At 36.9% G+C, this 26,105-nt stretch overlaps 1 protein-coding gene across 1 annotated transcript in view; it reads right to left on the bottom strand.

Annotated features, from left to right (window-relative positions):
• The window catches only part of TANK (TRAF family member associated NFKB activator), a 103,969-nt gene extending 78,904 nt beyond the window's left edge, over nucleotides 1-25,065 (bottom strand). The window contains exon 1 of the mRNA XM_057551700.1: nucleotides 25,047-25,065. The gene's annotated coding sequence lies outside the window, so the exon portion shown is untranslated. The remainder of the gene's footprint in view (nucleotides 1-25,046) is intronic.
• Between the last annotated feature and the right edge of the window lie 1,040 nt (nucleotides 25,066-26,105).

Raw genomic sequence — 26,105 nt, 5'->3', positions numbered from 1 at the left:
ACTCCCATGATGTTGTAGTCATGAAGAGAAGTGGCTGCATACTGCTCCAGTGTCTGAAACATGCATAAATGCTGGGGTAAGTGGATGAGTTTTGTGCTAAGACGGTGTCAAACATTTTCCTTTTTTTATAATGATGATGAATTGTTTTAGAATTGACATACGATATGTTTTATTAAGGTTAGGAATTGAGTTGAGATATTCATTTGAGGAATAATTCTTTAAAAATGACATAATTTCACTCTAATTTTCCTTATATTATTATATACCTCAGGTTAACAAGTAGTACTGGAGGGTAGGGTGGAATGAAAATGAGAACTGCAGCTTTATTAAAACTGTTTCAGGACCTGTTTTCAAAACTGCTTAATATTTTATTGAGAGTTCTGAATATAAATCTAGAAACAAGGAAAGCTGCCAGTATAAACACTTACTACAACTAACTTGGAATGCCAGGTATGCATCAATGATCTTAGTCAAATCTTTGATGTGAAATATCACTATTAATAGAATCTGGTTGACTTCTGATTTAGAATGACATCTGGACTAGCTGTTTTTGTCTCAGACTCTCTGAATTAAATGCCTAATGAAAAATCAGAAAAATATGAGAACTCATAATACCATCAAAAGGCAGGATTGATGACCAGACCCAGCACATATGGCTGAGAGGCTGTGCCCTGTACAGGGCACTTGGCTGAAATAGGTGCTCACTTGCCAAGCCTTGCTACCTTGGCCTTGAGTCTTCCAGAGTTGCTATAACCCCGCTGATAAGCATCCTACTGATAGAATTTGACAAGATTTTCCACCATTTGCAAGAACTGTAGGGCTGAAATGGACATGAACTTTGTTGTTTGAAGGTGAGCAAACCTGTGACCCTGAAGGATAGTAAGAAAGCTATCTGCCTCATGGCACCTACTAGTGAATTAGACAGTAACCCCACTACTACGTGTTACCTGCAAGTACTATGCTACATCTTGTTGCCCCATTGTCCCCCATTAGTACTTTTTTTATTATCTATTGATATTTTGGAGCTCTGGTTTGGAGTATACAAACATGATCCCAATGGGAGTGGACAGATGTGATACTCTGTATCTAAGTATATGTGAAGCAAATAATGGAAGGGCCTGGGCAGACAGAGCTGTGTGTTTGACTCTCTGGGAGTTTAGTTTTTCATACATGACTCCTATCAAGGAAAAGACCATTGATTTTTTTCTGATTAACCAGGAATTCTCTTCTTCATATTAAAACAACTAGGCAATAAGGGTGAGGGATCTTGCCTCGGGCCAGTACTCATAGTGACAAAGTTGGTAAATGTTAGCTTTAGGTCCAAAAGTTAGCTGTGAAATATGCATGTCTTTATGTCTCCCAGCTCAAGATCTGTGCTGAGGAGCTAGTAGAAATCAGGCAGATAATGAGAAGAACCAAATAAAATCCACACATCTGGTTAGTAAGGGCTACACAAACCTTGGAATGAGTTTAATGTAAGATATAATATACTTGTATTAATGAGTGTAATACAAGATAAAGCATCCCTTTGAAAAGACTGTGCTGCATAAAGGAAGAAGAGCAAAGTCTCCCCAAATCCTGAGAAAGTGAACACTTTAGAAAATGGTTTGCCAGAAGCATAAGTAAGTGGAAAGAATCCAATTTGTATTTCCTGTGATACAAGAGTTGAAATCTCAGACATGATATTGAACTAAGATTAGAAGGGAGAAATAAAAACAAAGTTGGGTAAGTTAAGGCTGTAAGGACACAGAACATGCAACATCAAAATTCAAATATTATTTGAACATAATAAAAAAGGGAATCCATACTGCAGAATGTTAAATCAATGATTAGAGAAAAAGCTTGAAAAACTCTCTCAAAATGTGAATGGAAAGGATAAATAGATGAAAACCATTAAACGTAATAGTGGAAAATAATGCTCCAACTTCTGAAAAAGAGATCCGAGTAAATGGAACAGAAATAGCAACTAAAGATATATCAGAATATATCCTAAGTAATACTTTGATATAAGATAATCAGAGATGAAAAGAACTCAGTGAGTTTTGAAATGTATTAATGAAAAGAGCCCAACATTTTGACCCATCCTGATAAAAATTGTAATGTTAAATGATGTATCAACTCATTCATTTATTCAGGAACTATTTTGTGAGTGCTTGCTATATGTTAAAAGTTAGGGCTACAAAGATTACCAAGACACAGTTCTACCTTGAAAGAACTTACTGTCTATTGTGGATGATATACATACAAGAAACAGGCAATTGCTATACAATGTGGTATTACACCATAACAATAAGGGTAAGAATAGGGTACTCAAAAAACACATTGGAGAGGCCTTAGTCTAGTCATGAGGGGGTGAGAGAAAGCTTTCTGAATCTAAAGTATGGAAAAAATTCAATAAGAATACAGATTAAAAAATGAAACTATTTTCAAAGGAAGATAAAAAACAAAAAATAGACTTAACTTCAACATTAAACTTCAGAAGCTGAATAGAATAACATGTACAGCAGCCTGAGAAAGATTTGACTTACAAAGTCTATACCCACTCGAATTATCATTTGCATAGGAAAGGAAAACTAAGACATTCTTAGATTCCTTATAGTTCAGAGATATTTCACCTATGTCCTGAAATAACTGGACATACACTTCAGTTAGTCAGGAAGGGAATCAAAGTGCAAAAACTAAGAAAGGTGAAATTCTGATATAAAAGAAATATCTGTAAATATTTGAAATAATTTAAATATTGGATTAGGTAAAGACTTGTTGCAAATATAATGAGAATATTAAAAGTAATCTTTAAGATATAAGGTCCAAGTATAAATAAATAGTTTAGTAATAATTTGTTCTAAATTTCCTGATTATAGCAACAAAAACTCAAGTGGGTAGAAGAGAGGTGGCAGGAAGGAAAAAGTTCTAATTTACTCATTTTCTTATCTTCTATATGTGAAAACAAGGAAATGATAGTCTCTCATTCTAACAATAATATTATAATGGAACATATATTATTTTAGGTTTTAAAAAAAATATAAAGGTAAATAACTACAAGTAGAATTAAAAGCAATTATACTCCAATAAAGCCATTAAAAATTATATGCTTATTGTTTATGTTTATTTTTTTGGCTGCACCTCATGGCTTGTGGGATCTTAGTTCCCCCACCAGGGATTGAACCCTGGCCCTTGGCAGTGAAAGCAAGGAGTCCTAACCATTGGACCACCATAGAATTCCCCATTTTTTCATGCTCCTCAATAGAGGAGAAAGAAAGGAAAACATTGCTCATGTAATGGAGATGTAAAACTCTTCCTTCCCAGCATTTTATCAATCATCTGATAAGGTAACTCTTGTGAGCACTCCTCTGCAACATTTTTTTTGCATGCATATACTCTGTCCTCATTGTCAACTCTGTCCTCACTGTCACACTCTGACTCTGTTGACACCCCTTGTTCAGGCCATCATCAAATTCATATTTACCATACAATCTCCTAACTATTCTCCTAACTTTTTCTCTTGTCAAATTCTAAATTTTATTATGTTCCTTTAGCACCTAAAGTCACTTCCTATTAACCTTAGAATAAAATCCAAACTCTAAACATAGTATGAGGTTTCTTCTTACTTCTCTAGACTCATATCCTGCCTCTTCTTCTGGCTTCTTTCAACACCTCAAATGCTCCCTGTTCTGTCTTTTTCAGGTGTTTGCTAGTGTGTTTTCCTTATCCTAGAACACGTTTCCCTCACATTTTGCTTGGTCTGTTAAGGCCTCAGCTGAATGGTCTAATTCAAAGCAGGGCCCCACTTGACTTCTCTTCCAGGTTAGAACTATGGGATCCTATTTCACCCTGTCCTTCCCCCTTTATGACATGCCTCACACTTGAAATTCCAAGACACATATTTGGATGTTTTTGAAGTTAGGAAGGCTATTACAACTGATATTAAAGAAACTTGTAACACAGTCTGAGGCCTAGATGGTCATTGCCCTCACAAAGGCAAACTCAAGCTGACATAGGCTAATGCAAGCAGGCTATAAATGAGAGTTCTCATTAAACTTGCCCCAGTTATATGTTGGTATTGCCATTTACTAACCATATGACCAACCCTGAGCTTCAGTTTCTTCTGTATGTTAAAGTTGTGTGTGTATGTGTGTATGTACAGTGAGATAATATACGAACAGGGCCTGGATTATAGGAGGAACTCAATAAATATTAGCTAATACAGTTGACATTTGAACAATGAGAGGGTTGGGGCACCAACCCCCCTATGCAGTTGAAAATCCACATATAACTTTACAGTCAGCCCTCCGTATCCATGGTTCTGTAACTGCAGATTCAACCAACTGCAGATTGTGTAGTACATGTTTATTGAAAAAAATCCATGTATTAGTGGACCCATGCAGTTCAAACCCATGTTGTATAGATAATATCTGTAACTTAAGTAGGTGGTTCTGCATGCAGTTGATTTCTAATTTAAGTAAGTAGTCAGAATTATCATTTAAAATGTCTTTAAAAGTTCACCCTAAGGAAGTGTAGAGATTGTACTTACTAGAAAAATTTCTTACTCTAAATCAATTGTATTACATATGCCCAAAAAGCCAAAGGAAACTGTGTACCAAAAAACCAAAAACCAAATCAGAAAATGATCTATGAACAAGATGAGATTATCAATAAAGAGATAGAAATTGTAAAAAGGAACCAAATAGAAATTCTAGAGCTGAACAGTACAATAAGTGAAATGAAAAATTCACTAGAGGGGCAACAGATTTGAGCAGGCAGAAGACGTCAGTGAATGTGATGATAAGACAATTGAAACTATCTAGATAGAGGAACAGAAAGAAAAAAAGAATAAAGAAAAGTGCATAGAGCCTAAGAGGCCTATGAAACATCATCTTGTAAGCCAAAATATGCTTTATGGAAGTTCTGAAGGAGAGGTGAAAGAAAAGGAGCAGAAAATAGTTTTAAAGAAATAATGGCTGAAAACTTCCCAATTTGATGAAAGACTGAATCTGCACATTCAAGAAGTTCAATGAACTCAAGTAGGCTAAACTCAGATTCACACTGAGACACATTATAATCAAACTGTTGAAAGCCAGAGACAATGAGAGAATCTTGAAAGCAGCGAGAGAGAAGCAACGCTTTATTTACAAGGGATCCTCTGTAAGATTAACAGCCAATTTCACTTTGGAATCATGGAGGCCAGAAGGCAGTGGGATGACATATTTAAAATGCTGGGGAAAAAAAAGAAATAGGGGGGCTTCCCTGGTGGCGCAGTGGTTGAGAGTCTGCCTGCCAATGCAGGGGACACGGGTTCGAGCCCTGGTCTGGGAAGATCCCACATGCCACGGAGCAACTGAGCCCGTGAGCCACGACTACTGAGCCTGCGCGTCTGGAGCCTGTGCTCGGCAACGGGAGAGGCCGTGACAGTGAGAGGCCCGCGCACCGCGATGAAGAGTGGCCCCCGCTCGTCGCAACTAGAGAAAGCCCTTGCACAGAAACGAAGACACAACACAGCCAAAAATAAATATAAATAAATAAATAAATTTAAAAAAAAAAAAAAAAAAAAAAAAGAAATAGGTGCCAACCAAGAATTCTATATCTGGCAAAACCATTCTTCAAAAATGAAGGAGAAATTAAGACATTCTGAATTTATGAAAAACCCACAGCTAACATCATACTCAATGGTGAAAGACTGAAAGATTTGTCCCTAAGATCAGGAACAAGACAAGGGTGCTTCTTTTCACTACTGCTGTTCAACATTGTCATGGTAGTTCTAGCAAGAGCAATTAAACAAGAAAAAGAAAAGGCATCTAAATTAAAAAGGAAGAAGTAAAACTATATCTGCAAATGACATTATCCTACATGTAGAAAATCCCAAACAATCCACAGGAAAGCTACTAGAGCTAATAAATGAATTTAGCAAAGTTGCAGGATACAAGATCAACACTCAGAAATCAGTTGTGTTTCAATATGTTATCAATGAACAATTCAAAAAGAAAATTAAGGAAACAATTTAATTTATAATAGCATCCAAAAGAATGAAATATCTAGGAATAAATTTAACCAAAGAGGCAAAGGACTTGTACACTGAAAACTACAAAATATTGCTGAAAAAAATGAAAGAAGACCTAAACAAATGGGAAGACATTCTGTGTTCATGAATTGGAAGAGTTAAAATGGCAATACTCCCCAAATGATCTACAGATTTAATGTAATCTGTATCAAAATTCCAATGACTTTTTTTCAGAAATGAAAAAGCCAATCCTCAGTTTCATGTAGAATTGCAAGGAGCCCTAAATAACCAAGGAATATTGAAAAAATTAAAAGAGTTGGAGGACTCACACTTCCCCATTTCAAAACTCATTACAAAGCTACAGTAATCAAAACAGTGTGATAAGAGTATAAAGACAGACATATAGACCACAGGACTAGAACTGAGAGTCCAGAAATAAACCCTTACCTCTATGGCCAGTTGATTTTGAGCAGGGTACAAAGACCATTTAATGGAGAAAGAATAGTCTTTTCAACAAATGATGTTGGAGCAACTGATATCCATAATGAAAATAACAAAACTGGACCCCTATCTTACACTATATACAAAAACTAACTCAAAGTGAAAAAGTAATCTAAATATAAGAGCTAAAACTATAAAACTTAGAAAAGACATAAATCATTGTGACCTTGAATTTGGCAATGGATTCTTAGGTATGATACCAAAATCATAAACAAAAAAATACAATCAAGAAAAAAATAAATTGAACTCTCTAAAAAATTTTGAAAATAAACTTTTGTGCATTGAAAGACATTATCAAAAGGCAATCTGTAGAATGGGAGAAAATGTTTGCAAATTATGTATTTCATAAGAGTCTTGTATCCAGAATATTTAAAGAACTCTTTATATATTAGCCTAACAACAGAAGGACAACTCAATTAAAAAATGGGTAAAGGACTTGAAGACATTTTTCCAAGGATACTATACAGATGGCCAACAAGCACATGAAAGGATGTTTGACATCATTAGTCATTAGGGTAATGCAAATCAAAACCTCAATGAGGTATCATGTAACATCCATTAGGATGACTATAATAATAATAACTTAAAAAACAGAAAGTGGACTTCCCTGGTTAAGAATCCGCCTGCCAATGCAGGGAATGTGGGTTCAATACTTGGTCTGGGAAGATCCCACATGCTGTGGAGAAACTAAGTCTGTGTGCCACAACTACTGAGCTTGCGCTCTAGAACCTGCGAGCCACAACTACTGAGCCCATGCGTTGCAACTGCTGAAGCCCGCATGCTCCAGGGCCCACCTTCCACAACTACTGAGCCTGCATGCTGCAACTACTGAGCCTGCATGCTGCAACTACTGAAGCCCATGCGCCTAGAGCCTGTGCTCCACAGCAAGAGAAGCCACCTCAATGAGAAGCCTGAGTACCGCAACGAAGAGTAGCCCCTGCTTGCCACAACTAGAGAAAAGCCCTCACATGGCAACAAAGACCCAAGGTAGCTAAAAACAAAAAAACAAAAAACAAAACAAAACAAAACAACCCAGAACATTACAAGTGTTGGCAAAAATGTGGAGAAACTGGAACTTTCATGCATTGCTGGTGGGAATGTAAAATGGTTCAGTCATTGTGGAAAACAATTTGGCAGTTACTTAAAAAGTGAAACATAGAATTAGCCCACAATATGACCCCACAATTCCACTGTGAGGTATATACTTAAAAGAATTGAAAATAGGTAATCATACAATGTAAATGAATGGTCATAGCAGCACTGTTTACAATAGCCAAAAAGTGAAAACAGCCCAACTATCCTGTCCATCAATAGATGAATGGATAAATAAACGGTGTATACACAGACAACAGAATATTATTTGGCCATAAAAGGAATGAAGTACTGACATATGCTACAACATGGGTATATCTTGAAAATACTATGCTAAGTGAAAAAAAACCAGACAGAAAAAGTCACCGATTATATGATTTCATTTATATGAAATATCCAGAATAGGTATATTCATATAGACAGAACACAGATTAGTGGTTGCCAGGGATTGAGGAGAGCAGGAAATGCAGAGCAACTGCTTAATGGGTAAAGAGTTTCCTTTCGGGGTGATAAAAACGTTTTGAAGCTAGATAGAAGTGGTGGTTGCACAACGTTGTGAGTGGACTAAATACCACTAAATTGTTCACTTTATAATGTTTAACTTTGTTATGTGAATTTTACCTCAATTTTTTTAAAAGGAAAAAATAAGGAAATTTGAATAAATTATAAACTGAGTTAATAAAAATGTATCAATATTGTTCCTCAATTGTCACAAATGTACCATACACTAATAGGTTAATAACAGGGGAAATTATGTTGGGGTGCAGGGGTAGGGGGGAAGAGGCAGGGTGGTACATGGGAACTCTCTGTAGTGTTTACTCGTTTTTTCTCTAAATCTAAAACTGTTCTAAAAAACTAAATTCTGTTAGGTAAAAAAATCCAAAAAACAAGAAAAACCTTTATTGTCCTAAATAACTCTTGGATCAGAGAGGAAATAAAACTGCAATTAGAAAAACATAAAATAATAATGAAATAATGTGAAAATGATATAAACATGTAAGAACAGTTAAAATGGTACTCAGAAAATTCCTAGCCTTAAATACTTTCATCACAAAATAAGAAAGAAAAAAAATAAACGAACTAAGCATCCAAATCTAAAACTGAGGAAAGGAAAAGTAAAATAATCTAAAAGGAAGGAAAGGCAGTAAGAAATAGTAATAAAGATAAAAGCAAAAACTAATTATTTAAAAAAGAGCTAACCATAAATGAGATACATCCAAGCGATTAACCCTTTAACATGTCCAATCAGGAAAAAAAGAGAGAAAAAACATAACGAAAAGGGTTATCCATATGGTTATGGAGACGGTAAAAATTACAATACCATGTATACTAATACATTTGAAAAATTTGATAAAATTTTATTTATAAACAACAAATAACCTAAACTGTGGGAAAAAATGGCATAAAACCTGAATAGATCAATAACAATAGAAAAAGTTGAAAAGCTTTTAAAGAATTACTTCCAAAAGTGCGTGCCAAGGACAGAGTGCTAAGATATGCTCTTTAAACATTTCAAGGAGCCGATAAGTCCCATGAAATTTTTTTAGAACATGGAGAGTTTTGGTATTTTTATCAGAAAATAAAAATACAGATGAATTTCACTTATGAATAGGAATGCAAAAATTCTCATTAATTCTTTTTCAGTATGTATTTTCTTAATATAAATTGGTGTAAGATAAATCAATTTGGACACACATTTTGCACACCACTGTTGGTTGTAACTGAATTGTGGTCTGCAGCTAGCACTGTTAAAATAGGGAGAAAGCTTTTTGCACAATGTGTAGGAACAGCTGCTTTGTTTGAGTATTGGTTGCTCTGCCTTGATAGGGTTCCTTGGCTATGCCACATTGTTTTCATTCTTTTCTGTTAATTTGAGTTGTGAACTGAATTGTGAAGCCAAAATAATAGGGGAGAAGCGTTTAAGCATGTGGATTGAAGAGAAAATGAGGAAATGTGTAGGTTTGGTTTGTTTTGATCAACCAATTTATTATCTTAACCAGGGCAATAACAAAATATACTTTATAATTATAAACCTACTTTTATTACTGAGGGATGATTTTTAACAACATGTAATTTTTAAAAAATGCAATTACTGTATTGTGTAACAACAGGGCACTATATAAAGTAGAAAAACCATACAGCTGTCTCTGATGATATCAAAAAGACAATGAATATAGTTTAACATGAAGTCTTGATACACTTTTAGCAAACTAGGGTTAGAAACATATTTGGTAGTTATTTGGTCTTTATGATTAATGTGTTTATCTCAAACCAACAGCCTACGTCATTCTTAATGTTAACCACTAGGGAAATTCCCACTGAGATGAGAACATGTTGAGGTTGGCTGCTATCTCCTCTGTTATTAAACACTGTTCTAGAAGTTCTGGCCAGTGTCACCACCAGAAGAAAAAAAGAAGACAAAAGTAAATTCTTCCTATCTAGGCTTTGCATGTGAATTACCTAAAATAATTTAGAATAATTTAGGAATAAATAAAATATCAATATAATGACTGGACGCAAGATAAAATTATGATATCAAGAACTTTCCTAAATGTCAGCAGTAATTAGTTAGAAAATATAGTGGGAAGAGTACCCCTATCAAGATAGCATCCCTATGACACACATGAAGAAGATAAAATATATTGGAATACATTTTATAATAAACAAACAACCTATGTTTCCTGAGGCCTTAACACATGGAGAGAAAGAATGTTTGCAGACAGTAAGGTTCTCTCCTGTAAGGATGATTATTTTCTTCAAATTAGTGCATAAGTTTCATGAAGTTCCAGCCAGCTCTTTTGGGGAGGAATTTAACATATTTATTTTAAATCTTCCAGTTGGCCATCTCTTTCATTGTCATAAGTGTTTAAGAGAAATAATTGGATATTGCTCTAGTTGGCTGCTAGCAGGAACTTCAGTCAGGTTAGACCTGGTATACAGCACTAGGTCCCCCCTCCTGCAGGGAGGCAGACTAATGTGTGCACCTGTGCCCAGGTGGAAGTGAGCCCTGGAGGGAGTGAGGAGGTGGGGTGGGCAAGTGAGGACAAGGAAGACCTAGGAATCAATTCTAAGCCTCTATGAAGGACTTGGCTTCTCTGTGATCTTGGTCAAGTATTGTCCTTTTCCCCCCGTCCGTTTGCAGTTTGGATAAGATAACTCAAAATACTTTTTCAGTATTGTAAGAAGGCAGGGCAGTGGTAACAGAGAGCCATGGAAAAAGAAATGATGTGGATTTATGGTTAAGCTCTGGCTCTACCACTTACTAGCTGGAAGATCCTGTGACCATTTCCCTGTAGCAGACACTCAATAATGGCAACTATTAATATAACAATAGTGATGATCCTTGAGGTTTAATCTTTTTGAACTATCTACTTATTCTTAATAATATACTATACAATCTTTAATATTCACTTTTTGTGAAAATAAAGGCCAATTGGTAATAGAATAAGACTGGATTGCTATTATTGTGTAAATTTAAATGTTCAAAGATAGGAAATGCAAAGTTTTCTATAAGGTTAATACTTTACTGTAAAGAAATATTCATAAACATGTGTTTCTTAGAAGGTAGAAAAATAGTAAATGTGAGTTAATGTTTGAATGAACACACTGGATCAGGCCAGAATTGATCTTTAAAAATTTAACCAAAAAAAGTATGAATATATACAGTATTTACTTTTCAACCTAGTAAGCGCTATACAACTTAACTTATGCTAAATATATATCTTTTAAGTCTTATGTTATAAAAACCACTCACTGGAGAAGGCTATATTCCAGATATAAACTTTAAAAAAGTCATTTCAAATAAAGACATAAATTCTACCTTAAAAGTTGAGAAGAATGCAAAAAGATCACAGTTTAAAAAATTTTCCTTTAGTCTTGGCTAGGGACCCCATTTTTAAAAGGCCGAATTTCCAACTGTGGCAATGAATAAAAGGCGTTACTGAATCATGTCATAAATTACTCACTTAACAGAAGGAAATTGTAGAGCAAATCTGCAACACTTCAGTTTAAGGCATCCAGGCCACCTTGCTAGTTTGAGAATCGGTAGGAACTACTAAAGTTTTGATTACCTCTTCTCCAGGTTACAAGGCTTCCTTCATAGACTATTGCCCTTAAAGAAGTAGGCGGTTACAGAGTCTGCAAGTGCCGCCCAAACTGTTCTGAGATTTCCCTTGTGTTAAACTGGGAACTTCCACTGAGAAATCCCCCGCCTTGAAGACTTCCTTTTTTGTAACTTTCAACAGCCAATCGTGACAAGATACTGAAATGAAGCAAAGACTACCAGAAAATGTTCTGTAAACCACCGTGGCTGTAGCTTTGACTTCCTTTTGAAGCAAAGATACTCTACTTGAAGAGCTAGGACGTCTTAACAAAAATCCAGAAATTGTAAACCCCAAATTATATTTGGATTAAGCACATTTTCATGTAAAAAAATTTTAAAGTAAGCTTATTTGATAAATGGCTTTTTTTAGGTTTTAAGAAGTCATTTTTTGACCTGAGCAGTATATTTATAAACAGTAGGTGAAGACTAGATTTGAGTATAGTTGTCCTTGCTTCATGGCCTACAGAGATCACTAGGATGAAGCCTAGTAATATTAAAGTTTATGCTGGATTCCAGAGCGTGACCTCATGTACTTAGAAGAGAGGTGAAACATAAAAGGCTCTTAAGAGCTTTTCTCCCTGGGACCTAAGATTCTCTCTTCACGTGGATAAGCGTATATGCCAGCACACTGGGGAAATGCTTTACAAATACATATATTCTTCTCAGGCTACTTGGAGCAAAACATCAAGTTCTACATGCAAATGGAAGGCGGCATATGCACCCCAGACATTTTTCTTTGTTATAAAATTTTAGAGCTGGAAATGTCCTTAGACACCATCTGTTCCATTTCCTTTTTATTACAGATGAGGAAACAGGAGAGGGTAAATGCTCAAAGTCACCAAGAAAGTTAGAGGCAGCACTCAGATTAAAATCTTTTGAATCTCAGTGTATTTTTCTCAGTGTAGCAAGTTATTGAACAGGAAAAGGACTATAGCGATTGAGCAGTCTCCTTGTTCAACTCCTGCATTTTATAGATGAGGAGTTTGAGACCTTACCCAAAGGTTCACAGTTAGCAAAAGAACTAGAATTTAGAACTTTGGATTCTTGGTGTAGTTTCTTTTCCACTTTAAAACACCACCTCTGTTAAATTAGATGTTAAATAAACCTGAGTTATTTCTATTCCTGAAGAAATTATTCTATAAAAAGGAAATAATTCTGAATTAATCTAAAGTGATGAATAAGCTTATGATTAAAAACATTCCATTTACTCATCTAACGTATCATGAAGTATTAATTTCCTTTAGCACCTTACATTTTATAATTAGCTTACTGATATCAAACATTAAACTTTCTTGTATGTAATGGGAAAATAAAACCTATCTAATACTGTAAATACAGCAAATCAAAACAAAAAAGTGAGATAGCCATTGGTGGAAGGAAAACTTTTTTTGTCAAGAATTTACACTTTTGAATTGGATTTTAAAAACATAGGTTTTAAAAAAATTTTTAATTTTTATTATTATTTTTTAAAGCAGTGCTGATGTCTTAACTGGGAAATGCCCCTTTGATCTCTTTATTCTGTGCTCCCTCCCTCTTCTATTTACTTTGGCATGTGAGCTTGGCATGAGCCCAAGCCCCAGCAGAACTGGCTAATCCAGGGTAATTGGTCTCAACCTGGCGGGGCACTGTTTGCAAGAAGATCCTGAGGCCAAGACAGAGAAGCTATAGTTAGAGACGCTTGTGGAGGAAATTTTGGCTGCGTGCATGGAATTTAGAACCTCTGTCACGGACTGGTTCTGGCTCTAGGCAAAACATGTGAGGCGGATGGAAGTTTTTATCTTTGTTGTCTCTAGTGGTTCCTTTTCCTATTCCCTCCCCCTCCTTTTTTCCTCTCAGGGTCATAAACCATGTGACCGGAGCAGATAGAAATGCAGAGATTCCTGCAGGGGAGGAAGAAGCAAATTGGTACTGAGGGATTGGCAAGGATTAGGGCCCAATGATTAGAGGAGAAGGGGATTCAGAGGGTGGGGAGCTCCAAGCCCAAATTAGACGATGGGAGGCACAAGTCAGGTTCCCATTCAGGCAGAGGTGAATGGCCAAGGGTTTGCTAATCAAAGAATGAAGAAATCACCACCAAGGGACAACAAGGTTCTCTAGGCAGGTCTGGGTGAAAGACCTCCCGAAGAAGAATCCCTGGAAAGCAGAGTCTTCCCTGGGGATAGCGGAAGGCACAGAAGCCTGTGTTCTTCATTGCTGACTGGGATTCAGAGATAGACTTCCTCCTTTAGAACGGGACCCAGGTGCCTGTGACTCTGGCCAAGAAGTTAGTTAGGCAGCTGGGCTGCATGAGGTAGGTGTTTAATTGGGAAACTTCGTTCAGACTATTACAAGGACACCTGCAGTATAAATCCATGTTCCAGGCATAGTATTTGTGGGAGGAAAAGAATTTTCTAGCCTCTACTTGCTGGTGAGCTGATGCTACAGGATTTCATTGGCCCATGGCCGCAGCAGGGCTGGGATCTGCAGGGATGATGGATACTCTCTTTTGCTACCACCTCAGTCTCTGTAAAGTGCCCCGTGAGGAGTAGTTGGTATCACTACTTTGCAACTTAACATAAATTTATTCCAAAGTATTGCTCCAGTGGGGATACTTACATTTTCTGTCTTAGAGACTTGTAGAATTAAAATGTCCTTATTTAACTGAATTTCTGGTCATAGTGAACAGGGGAAGGGGATTTGGTGGAAGGAGGGAGGAGGTAGGGAAGGGGAAATGTCCTTACTTCTTACAATTCTTCTACTTAAGCTGTAACCTAAGTTAATGACGGGCCTCGTATCAGTAGGTACATGCGTTTAGCATGCTTTTTCAATAAACATGTATTATCTATTATGTGTTAGGTTCCATGCTGGGTGTAGGAATTATTAAAATGCTTTTTCTTGCCTTTGAGGAGCTCATGATCTTAAGAAAGAGACAGACAGGCAAACAACATTTTCCTCCGCCCATTGCCAAAATGAGAGCAGAGATACGTACAAGGTGCCGTGTGGGCAGAGAGGCAGTTCTCAGAGCTAGAGCAACTCATGAGGAGATGCCTAGACATCCAGGAACTGAGCAAGCAAAAGATCAAGGGTTAAAAATCAATTTTGTACCTTTCTGCATATTCTCAGTAAATTCATTCTGATTTCTTTTAGGCTAACCTTGTGGCTTTTTGCTCACTTCCATAGCTTTATAAGTAAAAATTTTCTAAAATCTAAATTTGGTTTTTAACATTCTAGAGGATTATTTACAGTCTGATGATAGGTAGATACCATTTTAGTGTTTTGGGTAACTCTCGTTACAAAACAAAGCTGCGAAGTACACAGATAGCCTGAGCAGTTAAGAAGTATGTTAGGCCTGTTATTTTTGAGACTAGGAATAAAAATACGACCCTGGTTTCCACAGTACTCTGTCATCCTCATTGTATGATGGCTACATATTTTTGACTATCAAAAGGAAGAGGACACTTCGTGATGTATGATGAAATGAAGGTTGATAAAACTAAAATCCAAAAATATCTTGACAAACTCATGTTGTAGGCTGCTGCCACATGAAATATAACAGGAGTAATCACTACCCTCACTTACAGCCTACATCACCCTACAACCATCCACCATCCTACAAACAAAAAACACGAAAAAATTGCATAAGGCCAGAAAGGGATGGTGAGATGCAATTTGTAGCAGTCATACAAAAATGACTTAAGAGTTTCATTTGAGGTGGTAATACGGGGATGCTAAAAAAAATTCCAAAATGAATAGGACCTTTGAATTCCCTCTAGAATGAGGGAAGCACTAGTTCTGCTTTCAGACACATCTTTCCAGGTACCATGCTTTAAAAAGACCATAGACAAACTAGTTATTAAATACTCATCCATATTATATATGTATGATTGCAGGAATGGAAAATATTTAGCTTAAAGAAAATGAGAAGGAAATAACCGTATTTATATCTGAATTAAATTCTTCTGTAGAGCTCCAAGGTAAACCTCAGACCAGTAAGTAGGAGATAAAAGGAAAACAAATTTTGGTTCACTGTAGAAAGATCAACATTACAATAGTAAGAACAATAGTAAGTTACCTTGGGAGATAATGAGTTCCATGTTCTGGGGAAAAATCAAGCATAGGATAAATGACCGCTGCTTGGGAATATTGAAAGGTTATTAAAATCTCAGATGAGATAATAATGAGTAATACCTATATAGCATTTCCTGTGGTCCTGGCACAATTCTAAGTGCTTTACACGTATCACCTCATTTAATCCTTAGAAGTATCCTATGAGGAAGGTGCTCTTTTATAGATACAAAAACTGAGGCATAAAGAAAGTTAACTAATTTATCCAAGTGCATGTAGCTATTAAGTGGAAACCCAGACATCTGTCTCCAAAGTCCATGCTCTTAAGAACTTCACTATAGTGCAGCTGGGATGTCCATTATAATGCACTTTATTGAATACAGATTCCTTCATTTACTGAGGGCACATTTTAGAGGCAGTGAAAAGAAATTCAGATGTTTTCTCTGTCACTTTTTATTCCTCCTTATGTCCAGTTTTGAAAGCTTCCAGCCTGCCAAGAAGTAAATGAACTGAGCATATGCCACCTCCAATCCCTGCCCAACATCTACCAGTTTGGTCTTAGGATAGGCATGTAAGAATGGTATAATTGGAGACAGCAAGGTGATGGGAAAGGAAAAGGAGGGTGGGGCAGAAGTTGGGCTCCTGTGGAGAAGTGGAGGAGGTATTAGACTTGCTGCCTTTTCTCAAGTGTCAATTTAGAAAAAAAGGGCAACCTTGGAGCAGATTCAATGCCATTAGTTAAGGAAGATGACAGTGCACATTTTGTTTCTGCAGATTTACTTAACCTTAAATTTTTTTCCTTTCTAATCTGTTATGGATTGCTAAGTAAATCTCATTAAAAAAAATCCATGATACTTTCTACAGGATACAAGGTGAACTATCTAGGTCTCCATAAAAAAATCTCTATAAGTTGACAGAATTTCATCAGGGAATGAAGGTACCTCACCACGGAAAGGTTTGTTTCAGGTATTATATATTCTACTTTCTCTTTTAGTGGCCAAGGTAGCAATAGTTTATTGCCAAATGGCCCTTTCATTTTGATCTATGTACTGGGATTTCTCTCGTCTGAGGTTAATGAGAATTACCACCCAGAAGAATGAGTCTCATAGGCACTTTCTTTCTAAGCTGAGAAACCCAGAAAATGATTTAGCTATTAGAATAGAAAAAATAGAAGTTACCTGGATCCTTCACAAAGGCCCAGAATTTATGAATGGTGCTTTTGCATTACCTGAAACATATTTATTTTGGATTTATAAATTTATGAAATTGAAATTGCTTTGAGGTGCTTTAGGTCATCAATAATTTTCTATACGAGCACACAGTACAGTAATTTAGTCCTGATATAGTTTCTAACATTAGCAGGATTAATAGTTCCAATTTGTAATTCTATATAAATAAGGAGATAAAAAACATGTTAGCCCATCTATAGCCTCTACAACACAACGCAGTGAGAGAAGAGAAAAGAGGGAGAGACAGGAAGGATAATCCTTAAAATCTGGGTTTTTCTATGGCTTTAATAAAATTAGTCAGTCTTTCAAAGATCTGGCCTTTGAAAATGATTAGCTTGACTCCAGGGGGATGTTGGGAGGATTAACCAGCTGAATCTTGCAGAGAGATTTCAAGATTTCTTGTGTGTTATTTATTCTTTGGTTTACCCGTTAAGTTCCTTTTTAGTTTGATCATATTTGGAGGGATGCCAGAGGCATGATGAAAGATTTAATAAACATGGGTTCCAAGTAAAATCACAAGCTATTGTTTGAGGGGGAAAAATTGAGGTAGTGCTAGAAGTGTAGGAGTAATTGTGTGTGTGTGTGTGTGTGTGTGTGTGTGTACATGCTGTTCTTTAGATAACCTTGTATTCCTTTACTTCACAGGGGAAGAATCTGAGACTCAGATTGATTTTCTCAATTGATGGTGTTGACAGCTTTCTAATCTTTGGAATTAGAGATCCTAGATCCAAGATCATCTCTGACTTTACAATTTGAGGATGCTGTTAAGGTTTGGAAGCTGAATGGAATGTGACTGAAGAACTTCAGATTACTCTGTTGGTGAATGGCCTATGTGCTCTGTCTCTTGTCATTGGGTTTCAGGTTTTAAAATATTGTTTGAATGGAAAAAAAAAAAAACTTTCTAGAACACCTCCTTCCCAAGTCATTCATTTACTCATTAGTCCTTCATTCATCAATTGCTCTGTGCTGATCACCCCTAAACAGGGGGCACCATAGAACCAAGCTCCATCACATTTCTGTAGCACACCAGAGGAATTAAATATCACCGCTTTGTTGAGAGACAGTCTAACGGAAGGGTTAGGCACACAGTTTCTGGAGCCTTATTGTCTAAGTTTCAAATCCTGATTCCATTCTTGGATAGCTCCTTGCCTAAATCTTGTGGTAGTTTTGAGGACTGAATGAAGGAGTATATCTAAAGCATTTAAAACACTGAGCGCATGATGAGACTATGTGAGATTTTTGTTGTTGTTTATTCTTTGTTATATTTGTATTCACTGTCTCTATAAAATAATAATGTGAATTTATACAAGCTTTACAGGAAAAATGGACAAGGGAAATTAAATTATTTAAGCAGGATCTTTTTATTTTTCTATGCAACATCCATATTGCTTTTTCCTTTTCCCCCTTATAGCCTATGTGCAGTTCGGGAAAACACCCCTGATTTCACGGGTAAGCTAGGATTGGCTTAAGCCAGTAGGCACATTACATTTCTCTGAACTTTGCTATTGGGGTGAGCATGTGACCCAAGCCAATCTAATCTGAGTGAATTTCAGGACTCTGCTTTGGAATACATAGCTCACTTTCCCTTCGCCTCTTGACTTTCCTATTATGTAGTCCCCAAAGCACTTTTTTTATTGTTTAAGCTAATTTGGGTTGGATTTTCTGTTACTAGCAACTGAAATCTTCTTGCTATAATACTCAATATAGTAAAAAAGAAGTCATGAATAAAGCAATAACCGCAAAAAATAGACTTTTGGGGAAGTTGCTAGGCCGTAAGCACTGTCCTAGGTACTGATCTTTATAATAACTCCATGAGACAGGTATTATGATTCTCATTCTCTGTGAGTCAAAGAGTGAAACTCTGAACACCATGTGCAAAGTATCATGACTGCAGACCTTATACTTCCAGCAGGTCCTGTTTGTGCCATATTTTTGTGCTAATATTTTTACAGAAAACAAATGTAAAAGTCTAATTAGTCAGGCTTCCTCTTCCTTGATCTCCCAGATAATTTTTTAAACTAAATATAGAAGATAATCATTTGGGCACAGCAATACTGAAACTTGACAATTAAGGCCCTTGTGTATTGAGGTTTGAATTTTTAATTTTGTTTGTTCATTTAGCTTTATTTTATTGCAGGTTTAATATGAAAATCGTTTTTTTTTCCTAAAATTTGAATGTTCACTGCCTTTTCTTCTATCTCATTTGTTGTAATCAAGATATTGGGCTCACTTGCAATAGATTACTCTGGCAGAAAGTCAAACTATCTTTCTGGTTCTTTGCATTCTTTGGGTTTTTAAACAAATGCTTTGAAGGTTTATTCCTCAGGAATGAAGTTCATTTCTCCCCTCTCTTATATCAATGAGAAGCCAATCAGGAAACAGACACCACAGAGTAATTTAAACAGGGTAAGTTTTATATCAAGAATAACTAACTGTAACAGATGGTGATCTATGAAGGGTAAAGATAACTCAAAAGAATACTCTAGGGCTCAGGAGGGTACCCAAGGAGGGAACAAATGTGGAAAAGATCTCTCTTCCCCAAGGCTGAGATTAAGGAAGGCCACATTGGAAAAGATGTGGCTGTGGACCACTGGATTGCAGAGAATTCTGCAATCCAGTTGCCCAGACTAGGACTGATCCATAGATACTGGACAAGCAGGAACCACTCCTCCAAAGTGCAGCTGGGCCAAGGCTGGGAAACTGGCTTCTGGGATACCTGTGAGACTCATTGGGAAGCTGTCAATCAAGACGCTACTGAAACTTGATGACAAGCTGTCTGCACATGTACCACAGAAACTTGATGAGGGTGAGTGCCACTGGAGGAAACCCAAGCATGAAGCTGGCAGCCATGAGATAGGAACAAGAAGCAAATGGAAGATACCAGAACCAGTAGGAGAAGTCCTGTTCCTCTTGTAGTGTCTCTCCAGTTGTCTTACTGACAAAGCTTAACATCGTGCTCATTGCAAAGAAGAAATATTCCAACATTCCAGCTCCATTTTTTTAGGGCAGACAACAAAGGTGGCTTTGGAACTAGGAGGCAATACAGTTTTAGCTGGAACACTTTTGATGTAGGGGATTCGTTTTCATTTTACGCTGTTATGTCAGTATTCAACGGTAGCTTTTATTTAAGTATATCATCTATATTACTTGAAGGTAGGTAAAACAGGTCTCTTATAAAATGTCTCTTCCGGTCCTCACCAAAGTCTTGGGGCTCCCCAAATCCTCCTTGACTAACGTCCAAAATAGGTTAGACTTTTATTTGTAATATAAGACTTTGACCCCAATTAAAATGTAACTACCTCATGAAAGAGAACTGTTATACTGTTATGGGCCATTAAACCTTAGGGTGACTGAAGACTCTAATGATAACCATTGATAAGGGAAATGAGAAATTTTTGAGGAACTAGGATGGGGGTGGTCACTGAAGAGGAACATGGGCTAAGAACGAAGAGGCTAGGAGTACAAAAGACAGTTTTGTCAATTTCTCAGTTTTGTCTAAACCGATCACATAGAGAAAAGACAGGGAATAAGACTCTTAAGGATAAGGGAGATTTAACAGTAAATACAGTTACTGGGAACTTTGTATATGATAGGATGGCTTAGATAGTTTTGAAGGGAAATAATGAATAACTGAACAATAGTAGGAGATGGAAAGTCCTCAACTGCATACAGTGGATGAAGGGGAGGGTAGTCTATGATGTCTAAGATGCCATCTGGCTCCAACACGTCAATAATTTGTCATTCTATTCCTTGGCATGATCGAATTTCTAACACACAGCTTGTTTATGAGGGGACAGGACACGGGAGAAAATTGAGAAGAAAAGAAGGTGGAGTGGAGGTAAAGGTGGGGAGTGAAAGTGTGTGCCAGGATGTTTGCAGGCAGGTGGGCTCCAGAGATGACTCTTGCCCAGTGTGCAAGGCTGAAGGTGGGGTTCTTGAGAAGAAAAATGAAACTATCCAACTTGGAACAAATATAGTGAATTTAGTATTTGATGGTACATTCATTGTGGACATTCCGTTCTTGAATTAGAAGTCTTTTTTTTTTGCCCTAAGCTGAAACTTTCCCCTATCATTAGGGAAACTTTCCTGTCTCTTCTGAACTTTTCTAAGCAACAAGATTCTGAAACACACAGTTTAGCTATATCTCACATATTCCTTCATTGTTGTAGAATTATTCCGCGTATTTTGAAAGCAGAGGCCATGACTTGCACATAATTTATACTCTCACGGCACCTAGAAGTGCTATGAGGTTAATGATATGTTTCAGTTATGATATATTATGAGTTAATGATATAGTCAAAGGGAGAATTTCCTATTTGGCATTACATGTTAAGAAAAACTTCCTATAGCAACAAGACTCTTATTCACAGAAACAATAGACTAAAGGCTTTGGGCATTCACTCTTTTCTTGAATTGAGTCCCACCCAGAAACTTAAGGAAACCACCCAATTGAATACCTTGGTCCTGCCCATTTATAAGAATTATGGTCCAAATAAAACAAAGAAACTTTATGACAATGCTCAGTACGAGCTAAAGTCATGGCTGGCAGGACTCCAAGCTTTTTTCCAAGATCCTCAAAATAATTCAAGGTATAAGACGAGAGAGCCAAAAATAAATATTAATAAAAAAGATAAAGAAACATATTTATTAAGTAACTTCATTGTGCCACGTGCCATACTATCTTAATGACTCATCTCAACCACACTAGTAAGTAGATTTTGTTCTCACTCTGCAGATGAGAAAACAGAGATGGCAGGGTCACACAGTCACTGACGTGGAACCGGGATTTGGATCGAGGCCTGTCTAACTCTGGAGCCCAGGCTCGTTCTACCACATGACATAGTCTCTCTTGAGAAGAGAATCTATAATCATCAGAATGAGTGGGAAATTCACTTACTTAGTTTAGGTGCATGACCTGGGTCTCCTCTAAAAGCAGAGAACATTTCCATGAGGATTAGGTTTGTAGCTTTGAATGAAATTGGCTAGAATGAAGTGGGGCTTGTCAGGGAAGCTGCCTAGACAAGGACCACAGTTTTAATCCAATTGGTGGCCCAGCAGGGCAGGGGTGTGACGGGGAAGATTTTTTTCCATTTGCCGAAATGAGGGGGCATGATCTGGAAACAGGTAGTACCACAGATGGGATAGCTTTGGAGTCTTGTAAATTTTTGAAGCTAAAAGTACCTCAAATATTTATTTGTTGGGATTTCCCATTACACTTTTAAAATTTCTGTCATCTAGAGGAGACAGCTTTTGTATACACACATTCTCTTTCTGAGGAAACGGTTATTTAATAGCTGAAAGCTCTGAGTAGAATAAATTAACTTTGTACTAGTATATGGGATACAGAGAGGTATAAAACATTATAATCTAATCTAATGAAGAGAAGAGAGGTTAGAGGCGGGGAGATCAGTTAGGAATGATTATGTGACTGTACAATTGGCAGAATATGGGGATTGATTAAATGTGGGAAACCAAGGAAAGGCAGTTGTTGACGATGCTACTGGGTTTCTAAGTAGATGACTGGAAAGTTGGTAATGCCGGTGCCTGAGTGCTGAATGCTGTGCCAGACACCATTCTAGATGCTGCGTGAAAATATCTCATTTCACTGAATCTTCATAATCACGCTAGAACCTAGATGAAGGATGTAGAGAGAACAGGACCATGGTGGTGGAGAAGAGTTGTTCACTTTTACGGAAATTGATATTTAGGAGGCAATTGAGCATTCATGTGGAGATATCTTAGCCAGGATTTATATTCACTCATAAAGTATTAAGGTGGTAAATCCTACCAAGAGTCTGAGGAGACTGGAATTGAAGTTCTGTATCTCAATCATTATTCCCCATTTCCCCACAATTTTACTGAGAAATAATTGACATACACCACTGTTTAAGTTTAAGGTGTATGGCATGATGGTTTGATTTACAAATATTGTGAAATAATTACCATACTAGGTTTAATTAACATTCATCACTTCTTAAAGATAAAACAAAAATAAAAGGAAAAAAAAAAAACTCCTTGTGATGAGAACTCTTAGGATCTACTCTCTTAACTGTCCTATCTATCATGTAGCAGTGTTAACTCTAGTCATCATGTTGTACATTATATCCCTCTTACTTATTTATAACTGGAAGTTTGTGCCTTTTGACCACCTTCCTTCAATTCCCCCTTCCCCTCCCCTCTGCCTCTGGTAACCAGAAATCTGATCTCTTTTTCAACGAGTTTGGTGTATTTATTTGTTTGTGTGGATTTTTATTAGATTCTACCTATAAGTAAGATCTTATTCCTTCTTTGTCTTACTTATTTCAGTTAGCATAATTCCTTCAACGTCCATCCATGCTGTCACAAATGGTAGGATTTCCTCATGTTTTTGTATGGGTGAATAATATAATATGTATATATCTCACAACTTCTTTATCCATTCATCCACTGATGGACACTTCGGTTGCTTCCATGTCTTGGCTATTGTAAATAATGCTGCTATAGAGGGAAGAGATATGGGAACATATTGTATGTGTATAACTGATTCACTTTGTTATAAAGCAGAAGCTAACACACCATTGTAAGGCAATTATACTTCAATAAAGATGTTTTAAAAAAATATATAAAATGTAGCCTTGAATGACTTATAGTAACTTTTTATACAAAACAAAAATAAAAACAAAATATTAACTCCTTCAAAAAAAAAATAATGCTGCTATGAACATGGGGAGGCAGATATCTTTTCGAGTTAGTGTTTTCATTTCCTTTAGATATATTCCCAGAAGTGGAATTGCTGGATCATATAGTAGTTCTATTTTTGATTTTTTGAGGAAGCTCCATACTGTTTTCCATGGTGGCTGTACCAATTTACAGTCTCACTAACAGTGCACAAGTGTTCCCTTTTCTCTACATCCACACCAGCATTTATCTTTTGTCTTTTTGTTACCATTCCCTTTTGAAACTTCTTGACAAATAATTACTCTCTCTGAACAATTCCTGTCCCCAAACCCCCCAACCCAAACTCCACTCCCTGGGCCAGCTATAATCTTGTCAGGATGCATCACCTTGCCTCTTTTTATTTTTGGGGTTGAGTTTCTGGGTTAGCTTTTTTGGTGACCCCTGAGCAGATGTACAGATAATGTGGGCTCTTAACACTGTTCTCTGCTCTTGGGCTTCAGAGAGGGTATGGAGAAAATGGAACCCTCCTACACTGTTGGTGGGAATGTAAACTAGTGCAGCCACTATGGAGAACAGTATGGAGGTTTCTTAAGAAACTAAAAATAGAGCTACCATATGATTCAGCAATCCCACTCCTGGGCATATACCCAGAGAAAAACATGGTTTGAAAGGATACATGTACCCCAATGTTCATTGCAGTGCTGTTTACAATAGTCAAGACATGGAAGCAAGCTAAAAGTCCATCAACAGATGAATGGATAAAGAAGATTTGGTACATATATGCAATGCAATGGAATATTACTCAGCCATTAAAAAGAATAAAATAATGCCATTTGCAGCAACATGGATGGACATGGAGATTATCATACTAAGTGAAGCAAGACAAAGACAAGTATCATATGCTATCGCTTATATGCAGAACCTAAAAAAAAATGGTACAAATGAACTTATTTACAAAACAGAAACAGACTCACAGACTTCGGGAATGAAATTTTGGGTACCGGGGTTGGGGGTGGGGGAGGATTAGACTGGGAGTTTAGGATTGACATGTAAAATCCACACTGCTATATTTAAAATAGATAATCAACAAGGACCTACTGTATAGCACAGGGAATGCTTCTCAGTATTCTGTAATAACCTAAGTGGGAAAAGAATTTGAAAAAGAATAGATACATGTATATGTATAACTGAATCACATTCTTGTACACCTGAAACGAACACAACATTGTTAATCGACTATGCTCCAATATAAAATAAAAATTCTAAAAAAACATGAAAAAAAAAAAAAGAAAATCAGAGGCAACAGGAACAAGTCTACTTATACTGCTACACACATCAGTAATTTTACTATTGAGACAATTTAAACACAAAGTGTAGATTTGGGCTATATCTATCAACAAGACAATGGCTTAATTTATAGACTTACTTGAAGTACTGCTTCAGTCAATATGGCTGAACCCAGTTTGGTGCGTAGAATTAGCCTCAGAGGCTTTCATCACTCTTTCAGGGTGGTTCCCACAGACAGGCAATGAATAGACTGAACAAATGAGAGTTATTTTGTTAGGCTAGAGCCAACAGAGGAGCAGATTTCCAAAACGTCTATTTAAGGTCTTTTAGGCCTTCTTTCCCAGAAAGCCTGAATCAAGGGGCGTCACTTAGTATCCATCTACCTCTGGTCTTTTACATTCCTGATCCTCAAATTATGATCCAATTCTGATCTATTGTGTTCCTAATTTCGGCATGATCAACAGACTCAAACAGCCTGTGACCTATGCTATTTCTAAACTTTACTCTTGATTTCAATAATCATATTTCCAATCTTGAAATTACAATCTTGGCCTGATTCCTGCTTCTCCCTTGCTAGAGTTCTGGTTTCTGTGGCCTTGAATTTGCTTGGGTATGAATCATCCCATTGTTGTGACTCATCAGGAAAGATCCTGCCACTGCTTTCACAGCTTGCCTGCTAGTAAAGATTTAAGAAGTTAACATATCTCTAATCCCCCAAATCTTTTCTTTGATTTCATCTTTACTGTCATTGAGGTCAGTTTAAGACTGGGAGAAAACATAATTGCTTTGCCTTTTCTTCAAAGCCAGCATAACTTCTTAAAAGTAATGACAGAATTAAAACCTGACAGAGACTTGGAGACCTGTTCCTCTTCTAAGTACTTACACTGTGTGGGCTGCCTCATAAATGCAGCCCACACAGTGTAAAACAGTCTGTGGCAACTTGATAGAAATCAGAGATTCACATTCTGGAATAAGTGAAGACAGGACAAGATTGTTTTGTCTATAACCTGGCGTTTCCTCAGTAGATAGGAGAGAGGCTTGCCATACTTCGACATGATAGAACCTATCAATATGAACAAGCAGGTGAGGGAAAGAAGCTGAGATGGGAAAGATGGATACAGAACTGCCCTTCCAGGGACGACTGGGTGTCCTCCACACAGAGCACAACAAGCATGATCTGCACAGGGCTGGTTTTGGC

Source organism: Balaenoptera acutorostrata, chromosome 8, assembly GCF_949987535.1.
Source record: "Balaenoptera acutorostrata chromosome 8, mBalAcu1.1, whole genome shotgun sequence".
In the NCBI taxonomy this organism is placed as follows: domain Eukaryota; kingdom Metazoa; phylum Chordata; class Mammalia; order Artiodactyla; family Balaenopteridae; genus Balaenoptera; species Balaenoptera acutorostrata.
The sequence above is the reverse complement of the archived record's forward strand: the minus strand, read 5'-3'. Positions and strand labels throughout refer to the sequence as shown.